Genomic DNA, 14,604 nt, shown 5'->3' with positions numbered 1-14,604 from the left:
AATCTGACTATTGTCTTGGTGCATTCAGAACATTGGTGTTTAAAGTGATTATTTATATAGATGGATTCATATCTTCTATTTATTCCTGTTGCCATTGTCCTTTGTTCCTATTTTTATATTTCACTATTCTTTTGTGTTTTTAATCTCCTCACTTTCTCTCCCGTATACCAGATATATTTCTCTTGTTACTGTTTTTAGTGGTTGCTCTAAAGTTTACATTTACAACTAATCCAAGTTCACTTTCAAATTATAGTATACTACTTCATATGTAGAGTGACTACAGTAACCAAATAATCCAAATTCTTTTCTCCCTTCCTTTGATCACTGCTGTCATTCTTTTCCTTTATATATGAACATTCAGGAGAAATACATTATTTACATAAGCATACATTATCAGATAAAAGGTTGCTATAACTTTAAACAAACTGTTATCTGTTAGGTCAACTAAGATAGAAAAAAGTGAGTCTTTACCTTCACTTACTTTTCAGGATTTTTTTCATTTCTTTATGTAAATCCAAGTTCCTGACCTATTATTATTTTCCTTCTCTTTAGAGAATGGTTTTTAATGTGACTGTTTAAGTGCAAAAAATTTCCTCAATTTGTACCTAAAGCCTTTTTTCTCCTCTTCACTTTTGAAGCATAATTTCACAGGGTGTAGAATTCTAGGTTGGTGGTCTTTTTGTCCAGCCTCTTTAAATATTTCCCTACTCTCTTGCCCCTAGAATTTTAGATCTCAGAATTGTCTACACAAGCTTCAAACAATTAATCACTTCGAATTGAGATTTACTATCATCACACTGGTTCCAGGAGGAGTTCTACTGGTCTCTGCTCTTATAAGTGGTGATTCCCTTTGCTCATTTGTCTGTCTCACCATTCCTGGGAGTAGTCTTCTCCCCTTCCATATGTATCCTATAAAAATTAGTTTTTTTCATTTTATTCAGCTTTTTACAACTTCCAATCTTCTTACATATTGAACTGCAGACTGGAACTATCCTGTTTTTTTTTTTTTTAATATTCAGAAAAATAATGAGGCAATATGGAAGAAATGTGTAACTGTGCCAGTTACTGTCTCACAATGTAGGTCCCATGGTATATTAATAACTTGATAAAGGCTTCCTATTTTTCTTTACCATATGGATTTTCTTAGACAATACAGATTAAAAAGTAAGAAAAAAGAAAATCACTTTTATATGACCCTTAAATATTTTTAGGTAAGAAGAACCATTATAGACCTAAGCCTTGTAAAGTCTCAAAACAAGTTTCAGTTTAACTTTTTAAAGTATTTTATCTTAAAATTTTTCTCATGGTAGTTTAAAAATAAGCTGTTACAAAATATATAAAATGTTTACTTTTAATAAATTAAGTCCTTGGATATTTTTTGTTTTCCTGCAGGTACATGGTCAAGACAAGTAATATTTTTTTCTTTTTTTATTTTTCCCTTTGGCTCTTTTAATACATGACCAATTAAAATATCTTTGCCTCTAATTTTATTAGAATGATCTAACAAGAAATTGGGTTGTACATGGTGTGATGGGACTTATATTTCTTTTTTTTTTTTAAAGACTTAGATTTCTTTATAAATACCATGAGCTTTTTCTTCCGAGTTTTCATACCCTTAATATTATTGCTTCAATATTCAAAAGGTTCAGTTTTAAGTCCTTGTTTTGGAATTTTTTTTTTCTTTATACAACCATTTCTCCCATTTAATCTTTAAACTGTTGGAAGAGAAGATACATTTGATCAAGTTTAGGACTACTTTTAATATGTTATTGTGCTGTCCTCCATATTTTAAAGTAATTTGAATAATTTATTTCAAGCAATGCAGTTATAATATGCAAATGAACTTAAAGTTCATGGGGAAAGATTGAGAGGATAAGTTGAAAGGGAAAAAAACAATTACCAGCTGTTCTGTTACCTATATTGCCAGGTTTCCAGGACTTGATAATGAGTTTAGAAGGTCACAGAGAATTGCAAAGGATTAGGAAATATCAGAAAAAGTTATGACATTAAAAAGAGAACAAGAATAGACTTTGTGCCAATGTTATCATTATTTTCTAAAACTATTTTTAAAGACTTATCTTGAACAGTTATGGGTTTATAACAAACTTAAAAGAAAATATAGAGATTTCACATATATCTTCTTACTCTACAAATGAATAGCCTCTCATAATCTAGATGAATACAATGTGTTAATGCAGGTCCAACCTTGGTAAAAGAAAAAAAAAAGCAGATAATATGAGAGGCTATTCATGTGTAGGGAGGGAAAGTATATGAGAAGTTTCTATACCTTTTAACAACAAAATTTTGTGTTTTATGACTCTGAAGTCTAGAAATCCAGTATTAAAGTTGCATCAATATTAGTGTTTGGTGAAGCCTCTCCTCCTGGCCTGTAGACAGCTACCTGTTTGCTTTTTTTGTTCTCACTTGGACTTTTCTGTGTGTGAGAGACACACAGAGTGAGAGAGAGAGAGAGCAAGAGAAATACCACGTAGGTCTTTTCTTCTTGTAAGGACGTCAGCCTTACCCTATGACCTCATTTCAGCTTTAATTACCTCCCTAAAATTCCTGTCTCCAAATACACACAAATGTGAATTTTGGGAGGACAAAATTCAGTTCATAGCATATATCTTATGGCAGACTAGTACATGCTCATTTGCAAGCCTCTTGTCCAAAATAAAATGTAAGGCAAAATTTATTCCTTGTACTCAAATAAAGATCCCAAATGCCAGGGCATCAGATTTCCCTACATAACCTTGTGATGCCATCAAATGTACTTAATAATTCTATGTCTTGATCCGTCTAGATCAATTGCTATCTTATAGCATTTCCTAGGAAGGAGGGGCTATGGCTCCCTTGTCTGCAAGGTCTGGTGTCAGAGGTAAAATCTGAGATTAGAGTATCCAAAAAAAAAAAAAAAAAAAAGGCAAACAAACCTATTTCCATTTGTTTTTTTTGCCTTTTATGAGACAAAACATTTGTTTCAAGTATATAGAAACTATTACCAGGCACTCTGGCAGGTATTCCTGTAAGTTAATGGAAAGTATTCATCATGACTTATTAGAGATTCCTTACTTTTACTTTATTTTTAAATAAGTGTCCTTTCTGAAGATCAGATGAAATTAATATTAAACAGATCAACTGTGTTTTTCCTATAATCAATTCATGATCTCTATAGAAAATATTAAAGTATATGAATTTTTTTTCAAATTTATTGATTTTCTTTTCCAATTGCTTTGGAAATTCTAGGAATTTTGTTCATGTCCACAAATACTTGCTGAATATCTACAACATTAGTGTTTTCTTCTAGGCATTTTGTTTTCCTTTTTTTTTTTTAAGATTTTATTTATTTATTTGACAGACAGAGATCACAAGTAGGCAGAGAGGCAGGCAGAGAGAGAGGAAGAAGCAGGCTCCCTGCTGAGCAGAGAGCCCGATGCGGGGCTCGATCCCAGGACCCTGGGATCATGACCTGAGCCGAAAGCAGAGGCTTTAACCCACTGAGCCACTCAGGCGCCCCTCGTTTTCCTTTTATTTAGGATTCTTTTATTATAGATAGAAGGGAAGACAACCATAACTAGCTTTCAGATGTAGGGGTGCTTGAGCAATAAAATGTGGCCTAACACCAGAAAAAAAATTGAACAAAGCCAGAAAATTCAGCCTCAGGTCTGATCTTTCCTGCATTCACAACTTATGCTTCTCTAACAAAAACAAACAAACAACAAACAAAAAAATCTTTCCTTTTTTTTTTTTTTTGGTCCAATTATTTCATGAAAACAACAACAGCAACAACAAAAACAACAAGATGTATATATTACAGCTTAAAACTCCAAATCGTTCAGTCCATGATTTCCCAATGTATCTTCTCTTCACTTCAGTCAGGGTACAACTCCTAGACTATTTATCTCCAACAGTGTATTGGATCTGGTGAAGGAGCTCTGATTGCCCCACAGGAGACCATCCTCCTGAGGAGGATAAGAATGTTGGACTGAAAGAGAAAGGCTATTTTATACGATAGAAATGGAATGGAGAGCATGGTTACAGAAAAGGGTGACTAAAGCTGCTCAGGCAATCTCTTCAGTATAACCCTGCCCTAGGTTATAGCTAGCTGCTCCTATGTTATAAGCTCTACAGTAGAGATTATCATTGGATGTATCCTTTCAGTATTTATCTCCAGAATTCTAACTTCAACCATAACTAAGTTTTAATATACTATTTTAAATCGTTATCACCTCCCACCCTAGGTTCCATCCTATTCTGCCATTGATTAGGCTTTGCTATTACTTAATCTATTAACAGTATGAACTTCACCATTGTCTTGATTTTCTTGCACATGCCATTAAGAAATATTCTGCATTTACCAGAAGGCTATCACTTTCCAGAGAGAACAGGCCACCTAAGTAGATTGAACCACAACCTCAAAATTATGTATGAACTAAATCCCAGCAATGATCATTAGCTGCAGGGGAAAAAAAATGGTACTACAGTTAAAGTTCCTAACGCTCTGCCACCCCATATTTATAGACAAAGAGCCCTAAGAGTCTAGCTTTATATTTAAGCTCCTTGAGAGAAATGCTTTATGGAAGAGTTTGTATTCCCAGTCCTGGCATGCTGCCTGATGTATGTGTGTGTGTGTACACACTTAGAGAGAGAGAAAGAGAGAGAGAATATATAAGCTCAACTATCTGTTGAAGGAATATACTATTTTTCTAAACAAATTATATCAAAAGAGAACTTCAAAATTCGTTGTTGGAATAATTGTTAATCTTAAAAGGCTTTTGAGGGAATGGTGTTAAATTTCTCAGCAGTACAATATATTTCAGTCAATTTTTAATCTCTTATTTCTGAATCACACATTTGAGTTTCTATAGTTTATGTATTTTTGAATCAAAGAATCTCTAAATTTAAAAACAGCATTTTGAAGAAGTTATTACCAAAATAACATAAAAAAATAAGTCTTTTGAATTTCTCAGTTCAGTGGTTCCCTTATACTTTTCTTTCAAAAACTAAAGCTACGTTCTCCATAGAATTTTTTTAAGAACTTTTTATCAGATCAAATAAGAAGAGGATTTCATAGTAGATAGGCTAAATCTTATAAAATGTAAAAGTAAGTGCTTAAAATAAGATATTAACAGCCCATTATGGGTCCCCCCAAAAAACTTTTAAATTTTTTCTGGTAAGGGTTAAATTTCTTCATTAATTATTCGTTCATCAATTACAGTTGAAACAATAGCCTTGAGAATTCAGGAGACATAGTAGACATTTATGAGAAACACCTACCGTAAACTTTTCACAACTGGGCCATCAAGTGTCGCTTATAATGTAGACCGTATGCTAATGGGAAAAGAAGAATAAAGGCTTTAAGCCTCTGTGTCAAAAGAACACCTGCCAGCATGGTATGACAAATGTTAATTATTCATCAATTTAAATAATTTTTTTGTGAAGTTTTACAAAAAGAATCCAGCTTTGACATTTAAACAGGAAATAAGAACCTTAGGAATATTGTGAAATTCAGAAATGTCCATAAAAGAGTCCTATTTCTGCTTTGAATCGTTGCAATTTATTTTCAGCAACAATAAATGATTGTCCAAGACTTATATCAACTAAAACATAGTTACATTGAAAGAAGCAATGACTAATCAAAGAGATCAACTGAAAATTGACTCCCTAGGAATGTTGATTATTATAAACCATTTACCCTTACTTTAAGTTTAGTTGAGAAACTACAATTTTAAGAAATATTTGATAATATAAATCCAAACGTAAACCTCACATAAACAAATGCAACACATTCAGCCCCAAACCCTGGACTTTGAATTCTTGAGTTTTGAGTCTTCAGTGATCTTTGCTCTCACCTACTCCAGTCCATTACTACTATTGTCATGCACAAGACTTGATCAGTAGCAATAACCATATCACCTTTACAGTATTGAATTTTAAGCCTCATGTTCTGTTATTACCACTTTCTATGTTTTGAGCTCACTTATTGTAGCATTATTTTCATCTCAAAAACCACAAACATTTAAGATTTTTAACCCAACTTTCATACTGCTCTTTATCTCCCTTTCCCATTTTACCTAATTTAGATTCCACAATCACTGGAATGAACCTGCTTAACATTCTCTCCACTTTCTTGACTTCCTAGGAAACAAACAAACACCAATTAATCCTCACTCTCCATTTTGTTGTTGTTGTTTTTCAGCCACACAGGGAAGATGATTGGAGAAAAGTTTAGAATTTTTCTAACTGCATGTTATTTTCAATTGAGGGCGTTACATCTGAAATTGGCCCTAAGCATTGCCTCACCTGTTTCCCTACTCAGTTTTCTACTGCTGTAAAGCTGTGACACAATTTTACCATTTCTCTCAAGTCTTCAAAACTCTTTCCCCACTTTCTGTTCTAAGCAGATGACTTTGCTCCTTATTTCACAAGAAAAGAAAAATAATCAGAAGAAAGTTGGCTTGTAACAAAAGCCGTTAACATATCTGCATCTATACCTATGTTCTTTGTCTTCCCTTCTGTTACACTAGATAAAATGTCTCTGTTCTATTATTATCCTTCACTATTTTATCTCTTCACCAGTACTTGGATTTCAATTGCCAAAGTCCCCAGTGATCAATGCATCTAATAATCATCTATTTTTTTTTTTTTTAGATTTTATTTACCTATTTGACAGAGGGAGAGGGAGAGAGATCATAAGTAGGCAGAACAGCAGGCCGAGAGAGAGGGGGAAGCAGGTTCCCCACTGAGCAGAGAGCCCGATGCGAGGCTCGATTTCAGGACCCTGAGATCATGACCTGAGCTGAAGGCAGAAGCTTAACCCACTGAGCCACCCAGGAGCCCCTCTCATGACCATCTTAAGCAACATATCAGCAGCACAAACCCAGAAAATTCTTTCTTGCTTCTTGAAATAATTTCTTCTGTAAGAGGATACCATCCTGTTCTACTTCTAACACAGTTCACTCTGTTTAGATCTCCTTTTCTGTATTCAGTGTGTGCTTTTCAGAATGATCAGAACTCAGTCACCATCCTCATCCACTATCTAAATTCATTCTATAGTTTTACTTAGCTAGAACCTTGTCTTTCAATGCCAACCATATTTTAATGACATAAATTTATACACAAGATTCATATCTAATTGTTTAAGTCTCCAATTGGATGTGTAACAAAGTATTGAGAACATGTTTAAGAACATCACACTTAACTTAAATCCAAAATTAGAAATTGAATTCAAAATTCTTTTTCCTTAAGATTTTATTTATTTATTTGACAGAGAGAGATCACAAGTAAGCAGAGAGGCAGGCAGAGAGAGAGGGGGAAGTAGGCTCCCTACTGAGCAGAGAGCCCAACGTGGGGCTCAATCACAGGACCCCGAGATCATGACCTGAGCCAAAGGCAGAGGCTTAACCCACTGAGCCACCCATGTGCCCATGTCTTCAAAATTCTTGTTCATGCAGAGAAACCAACATGAAAACTCATCCTTCCTAAATAAAACAGATTATGTTGGATTTTTGGAAGAAAGGACAGAGTTTAGGTTAGATTTAAGTGAATTTGAATGTTTGGTTTGGAACACAGAGCAGAGAAGCCAGTTACTGAGTAGATTTCTCCAATGTCTGGGAAAGGACTTCGCCGACTCCGAGGCAGCAAGAAGCCTTTGTGCCTGTGGACATGATCCTTCTGGATAGAATAATGAAATAGTTAGCTTTCTAACAAGATATACACATGGTCTTTACGAAAGCAGAACCTTAGGTTCTCTGATTTTATGCTTTCAAAGCTAAGCTTTTGAAACCTACATAACTCAGCATACTTCAAAACCTTTCCCTTTTCAGTTATTAATGCTACTATTCATCTTGTTATATTAATTCTGACAAGTTTAGAGATCATTCATTAAACCTTTTTTTTCTTAAATACATACACACACACACACACACACACACACACACACACACACACGGTCCTGATTTAAAATGGTTCAACTGACCATTTTTTGACTTTGTAATGGGGCAAAAATATATATTCAGTGGAACCCATACTTTGAATTTTGATCTTTCCCCAGGCTAGCAATATGTGGTGGGAAACTATTTCTCACTCTGTCTCTTCTGCCCCAAAATGTGGCCTTATTTGTGCAGATGTAATTAAGATAAGGTCATACTGGAGTAGGGTTGGCCCCTAATCCAATCCGACTTGTATCTTGATAAAAAGGAAGAAATTTGGACGCATACACACATAAGATAGAATTCCACGTGAAGATGGAGGCAACGATCAGGGTGATACAGGACCCAAGGGGCCCCAAAGATGGATATCCAACCCCCAGAAGCTAGGAGAGAGACCTAGAACAGATTGTCCCTTACAGCTTTGAGAAGAAACTAACCCTTGATTATGGACTTCTTACTCCAGAACTGTGACAATATATTTCTCTTGTTTATGCCACACAATTTGTGATACTTTGCTGTCTTGGTTTGCTAGGAAAACTGTGAAAGAGTATGGCAAAAATAGGATTGCTAAGCACATTAGGTTTCCAGGGTTGGGAGTGGGAATAGGAAAATTCTCAGCATAAATTGTCAATGGCAGTGGTGTTCATCTTCCCAAAAGGACTTTTGCCTCTTAAGGATAGGAAAATGTGCATAGAAAGATTCTGGAGATTAGGTTCCTTTCTTTGTAGACCCCACACTTTAAAATTACAAACTTTTTTTTTTGGTCTAATATTAAATAATGTGATTGTAGAGACATTCATGTTTTATTTTTTATTTTGAAGGGAATATGTCTAAATTTTATCATTGTACACTACTTTTGTTTAAACCCAGATAACATTCATTCAAAGTCCACAAAGTATTAGCTAAACATGAAGATTGCACTGTCAGCTTGCATATATACAGTTAGTTAAAAATGGGTCCTTATCTGTAAGTTAGACAATTTCTAACAGAAAAGAATGGTGATACAACGGTCTAAATCTAGAGAACAGGGTGCAAAACCAAGAGCCTTGGAGAAAACTGAATTAAGTCCCAGTCAGAGGTCAGAATACAGCACTACTAAAGGAATATTCTTTATTCTCAGAATTGGGAAAACATGATCCTGGCTGCATTTTAGAACTGCTATCAACCAATGATCCTATGAGCTTCTTTATTTTATCTTTAAAATGTATTTCTGATGTAATATTCATATTCTCAGTTGATCATTATATATTGGGTAGATGGAAGGTAGACATTTAATTTAGTCTTAATTGACAAACCTCCAGATCAAGAGGAAGGGCTCCTAGGAGCCTTATCCATATCTATATCTAATTTGGATGATGAGATCCTGATACTGTGATTAAATGATACTTTGGCAGTCTCAGATAATATAAGTATATTTTGCATGTGGGACATATGTAAATTATGGTAGGCAAAGAACTGGAAGATTTTCTTCAAAATTGGCCACAAGCAATTTATCCTATGACCATCCATCTGTGGATCATATTGTCATATTGATTCAATAGAATACATATAGAGCACAGTAGCTGCTAAACTTTTTAGAGTTCCATAATTCAGTAAATGTATGCATATGTTATATTTCAGACAGGTGAGCTATATTAAAACATGGATTAGGCCATTTTCTCTTTCCTTATCCAGAAGAAAATGTATTCCAGTTAGAATAAAAAATATTGTAATTTTAACCACCATGGAGAAAACCTCTAAAACTTATTATGAATGTGATCTTTGTTTTCATCTAATTCATAGTATCATCCTCTCTTCTTCATTCTATGTATTTGTTTTATCAATTAACATTTCAGTCCTGCCTGAGAAAGTTACTTATATCTGAAAATTACCAGATCAGTTCCATTCACTTTTTTAGAACACTTTAAGACTTACAGAACTTGAAAAAGAGTTTGCACATACCCTGATGCAGTTCTCCATTATTAACATCTTACAAGATACATTTATTATAGTCAAGTTTGATCACTATTTTCAACTAAAGTCCATACTCCACTCAAATTTCTGTTCCAAGATATCACATTACATTAAGTTCTAATGCCTCCTTAGACTCCTCTTGAGTGTAACATTTTCCCAGATTTTCCTTGTTCCAGTTGACCTTGACCATTTTGAGTACTGGCTAGGTATATCATAGGGTGCCTCTCTGTTAGGACTGGTATGATGTTTTTCTCATAATTAGGTGGTATGATTTGGATGATAAGATCCTGAGAGTGTGATTAAATGATACTTTTTTGATACTTTTAAATGATACTGAAAAAAATAAAATGATACTTTGAGAGACTTGGAGAAAGTAGGTATACTCTGCATGTGGGACATATGTAAATTATGGTAGACAAATAACTGTAATAGATTTTCTCCTAAGTTAGGTACTGGCAATTTTTCTAGAAGAATATAGAACAATATCATGAGGATAAAGCATTTCTTTATCATATAATATCAAGAGGTACTACTCCAACATGATTTATTAAAGTTCATGTTGACCTAGATTACCTGGCTGGATTGCTTTTCAGGCTTCTTTCCTGTAGAGGTATTCTTCTTTCCCTTTCTCCATACTGCATTCTTTGGGAGAAAGTCACCAAGTGCAGCTAACACTTAGGCAGTGAATGGAAGTTTTGCTTTTACTTCTTGAGGGTAGATTATTCCATTATTTGGAATTCTTCAGCATGGAAGACTTATCATTTTTCCCCATTTACTTAATTGCTTACATCAATAAACAGTGATGAGTCTTTCAGGGAAAAAAAATCAATTTCATGAAATTCCATGGAAATGTTATATTCTTGGGATTACTCTGGATAGAACATCATTTGTCTAAAGAAATATGTGCAAAGGAAAAGGTTAGAGAAAAAATAAAAGGAAAACAGTTTAAGAAACATAATCCATACACATGATAAATTAAATCCCAAAGATTATCTATCCTTCTTTCCTTCCTTCTTTCTTTTCTTTTTTCCTTTCCTTTCCCTTTTTCTTCCCTTCCTTCCTTCCTTCCTTCCTTCCTTCCTTCCTTCCTCTTTCCTTTTTTATTTCTTTCTCTTTTCCTTCTTCCTTCCTTCTTTCCTTCTTTCCTTCCTTCCTGCCTTCCATCCTTCTTTCCTTTCTTTTTAAAGACTTAATTGACAGAGAGGGAGCAGGAGGAGGGGGAAGAGGGACAGAGAGAATCTTGAAGCAGACTCCTCACTGATCCCCAAGCCCAAAATGGGGCTTGATCCCAGGACCCTGAGATCATGACCTAAGCCAAAATCAAGAGTTGGCTGCTTAACTGACTGAGGCACTCAGGGGTCCCTTAATCACACTTGCAACATCTCACATATTTCAACTTATTTCAAGTCTCTAAAAATTCTTAGTATGTGCATACCAGAATTTCTGTCCCAACATATTGGTATACAAAAATACAGAACATTAGAATGAAATTCTTCTAGCTGATTACTTTTCAAAATTATCTTTTATACTTCAGACCTTCAAAACAGATTTTTGCTTGCCTTATGTAAACCTAAATAAACATTAAATTGACACATAACACATCATATTAATAAAAGTGTTTTTTTTAATTTAATCATGTGATTAACATTATCATATCTTAGAGAAAGTTGACTGAGAGTTATAAAAACACTATTACTAGCAAAGACTCTCAAAAGTTTATGTAAGTGTAGGGGCACCTGGGTGGTATAGTCGGTTAAGTGCTCAACCCTTGGTTAGGCTCAGCTTGTAACCTAGGGGTTGTGAGATCCAGCCACAAGTCAGGCTCTCTGGTGAGCACTTCAGAGTCTGCCTAAGACATTCTTTCCCTAGGGTGCCTGGGTGGCTCAGTTCGGTTAAGCCTCTGCCTTTGGCCCAGGTCATGGTCCCGGGGTCCTGGGATCAAGCCCCATATCAGGCTCCCTGCTCATGGGGAGTCTGTTTCTCCCTCAGCCTCTCCCCCTGGCTTGTGTGCTGGATTGTGCTCTCTCATTCACTAGCTCTCTCTCCTCAAATAAATAAATAAATGAAATCTTAAAAAAAAAAAAAAAAGGCACTCTTTCCTTGTGCCTCTTTTTCTCAAATAAACTTTTTTTTTTTTTTTAAAGACTAAATTTTATATATGGTCAATGTGTCTTCAGTGAAAATCAGCTGAAATCTCAGAATTGAGTAGATTTGAGGGGGAATATGGAGGTAAAGACCTAGAGGACTGAGAGAGAGAAGTGGGAAAATCACACTACATAGATGTAGTTATTTCGAATCCCTACTTGTGCCCCAAGCAATATCTCACAATACATTCTACATATTTTCAGTTGAAGAATCAATGTAAAAAGAAAGAAAATAAACATATGTAACATATTGATAGGCAACCTAGAGAAACACAGTATTGCATGATAAAAGATTAAGTGTGTTTAGGTGATATTTTCTAATTTACTAAATGTGAAAGATAGATAAAATTTGTTAAGTATGATATATTGTGTTTCTCTCTAGAATACTTAATTTAAAGTAGCTCATGGGTCACTTGGCTGGCTCAGTTGTTTAAGTGTCTGTCTTCCATTCAGCTCAGAGCATGGGGGTCCTGGAATCGAGCCCTATGTTGGGCTCCCTGCACAGAAGAGGGTTGGCTTCTCCTTCTGCCGCTGCCCCCCTACCTCTGTTCGTATGTGCTCATGTTCTCCCTCTTTCTCAAATAAATCTTTTAAAAAAATCTGAAACAAGGTGTCTTTGGGTAATATGGGCTCTGGGTGATTCAGTCAGTTAGAGCGTCAGACTCTTGATTTCAGCCCAGGTCATGATCTCCAGGTCTTGGGTCTGAGTCCCGTATTGGTCTCTGTGCTCTTCAAGGAGTCTACTGGATATTCTCTCTCTTCCTCTGCCCCTCCCCCATTCATGCCCCCCACCCACAAATAAACCTTTAAAAAGTAGTAATCACATAAAATGCTTGAAATATAGTATAGTATGCACTATACATATAACACAGATTTCATGAGTGCCGGGGTGGCTCAGTCCATTAGGCATCTGACACTTGATTTTGGTTCGGGTCATGATCTCAGGGTTGTAATATCAAGTCCCACATCAGGATCCATGCTGGGCATAAAGCCTATTTAGGATTCTCTCTCTCCCCCTCTTCTGTCCCTTCTCTTTCTCTTTAAATATAGATATAGATATAGATATGGAGATATAAATATAGATTTTAGGGTACAGGTTATACTTTATAGATGGTATATTATATATAGTACAGTGTATTGTAGGACGATGTAAGTAAAGATAATATTGCATTTTCCTTGCCATAGGACCTATTGCTTAGATAAACATTGAAGCTGATACATCTATTCTTACCATTTGGTATTGTTTTAAAGATTAATTGCCACGTGTTAACTGTTGAGACCTATGCTAAATAATAAACACTGAGTAAGATTTACATTCTGTCCAAATGAGGAATGCATTTACAGAGTAAAACCTTGAATGCATTTTTAAAATTGGCATTGTATACTGCTCCTCTTTTTCTTTCCTTTGAGGACATTTAGTCGTGCTGTTTTCTCCTTGTAAACATATATTGAATTGACCATTCTGTTTTTAGGCAAATGTTCTATAGATTCAGAGAAAGATTTCGGATGTGTACCAGTCAAGGTCTCAGAAATCACTTGCTCAGAGATGAATGAGCACCAATACAGGTAACATAGTGACCAAACTTACTTTACCATAGTGAAAATTTAGCAAGGAGATAGTCCAACATACTATTTTTTCTGTATCTAGAAAAAATAGGCATAGGTATCTTTTATTACAAGATTCAGTCTTTCTACAGTAATTGATATTTTTAAAAAATCTGTACTATGCCCACCAGAGTCCATCATTACGATTATAAAGATATTGGTTCACAATGGGAAAATAGGATTCCATTTCAATCCAAATAATAATAAGGCCTATTTTGATTCATATTTGTTAAACCTAGCTCTGGCTTATTTCAAGCATGTATGTACATGTACGTGTAAGTGTAATACAACAGACATATACAACCGTTCATTTTTGTAGTATTTTTAACTCTGTGTTCTTATCGTCCAGGTGTATAGAAGAATCAGATAAGTAATCTCTTTTGAAGGATATTTTCATAAGAGATAATAGAGCTGCAACTAGAAAATGTGTAGCATTTCAGAAATCTATGCACCAATCAGAAAACTTACATTTCTAGACATTACAGGGGAGAAATTTCAGATAGTGGAGTGACTGAGTAGAAATCGGAAAGAAGACCACTGAAACATACTGTTACCAGAAGAAAAATGATCAGTAACATGGGAAAGAGGAATGATAGAAAATTTGAGGAAAGTCCTTTGAGCCAAAGAATAGAGAAGATGACATACTTTACCATGTAGTATATGTTGAGAAATCATATATATATATATATATATATTTAATAATTCCATACAAAAATTCTATATGTAGGAATTTGTTCAAACAGTATGCCTATTCTAACAAGACTAGAGTGATTGTTATAAAGTAGTTGGGTATTTACAGTAAGATCAGGAGGACTGTCTTTAACAAATTATTATAAAGGTAGTAAAAAATAATCATGAAAGAGTTTATATAAATTATTTATGTTGATATTTAATTTAGACATTATGCCTTACTTTTACATTTTTTAATTAATTTGACCATTTTGCATTTCTAATGTACTTTTGAATTACAA

This window comes from Lutra lutra, chromosome 2, assembly GCF_902655055.1.
Source record: "Lutra lutra chromosome 2, mLutLut1.2, whole genome shotgun sequence".
Classification (NCBI taxonomy): Eukaryota; Metazoa; Chordata; class Mammalia; order Carnivora; family Mustelidae; genus Lutra; species Lutra lutra.
Note: the sequence above shows the minus strand (reverse complement) of the source record.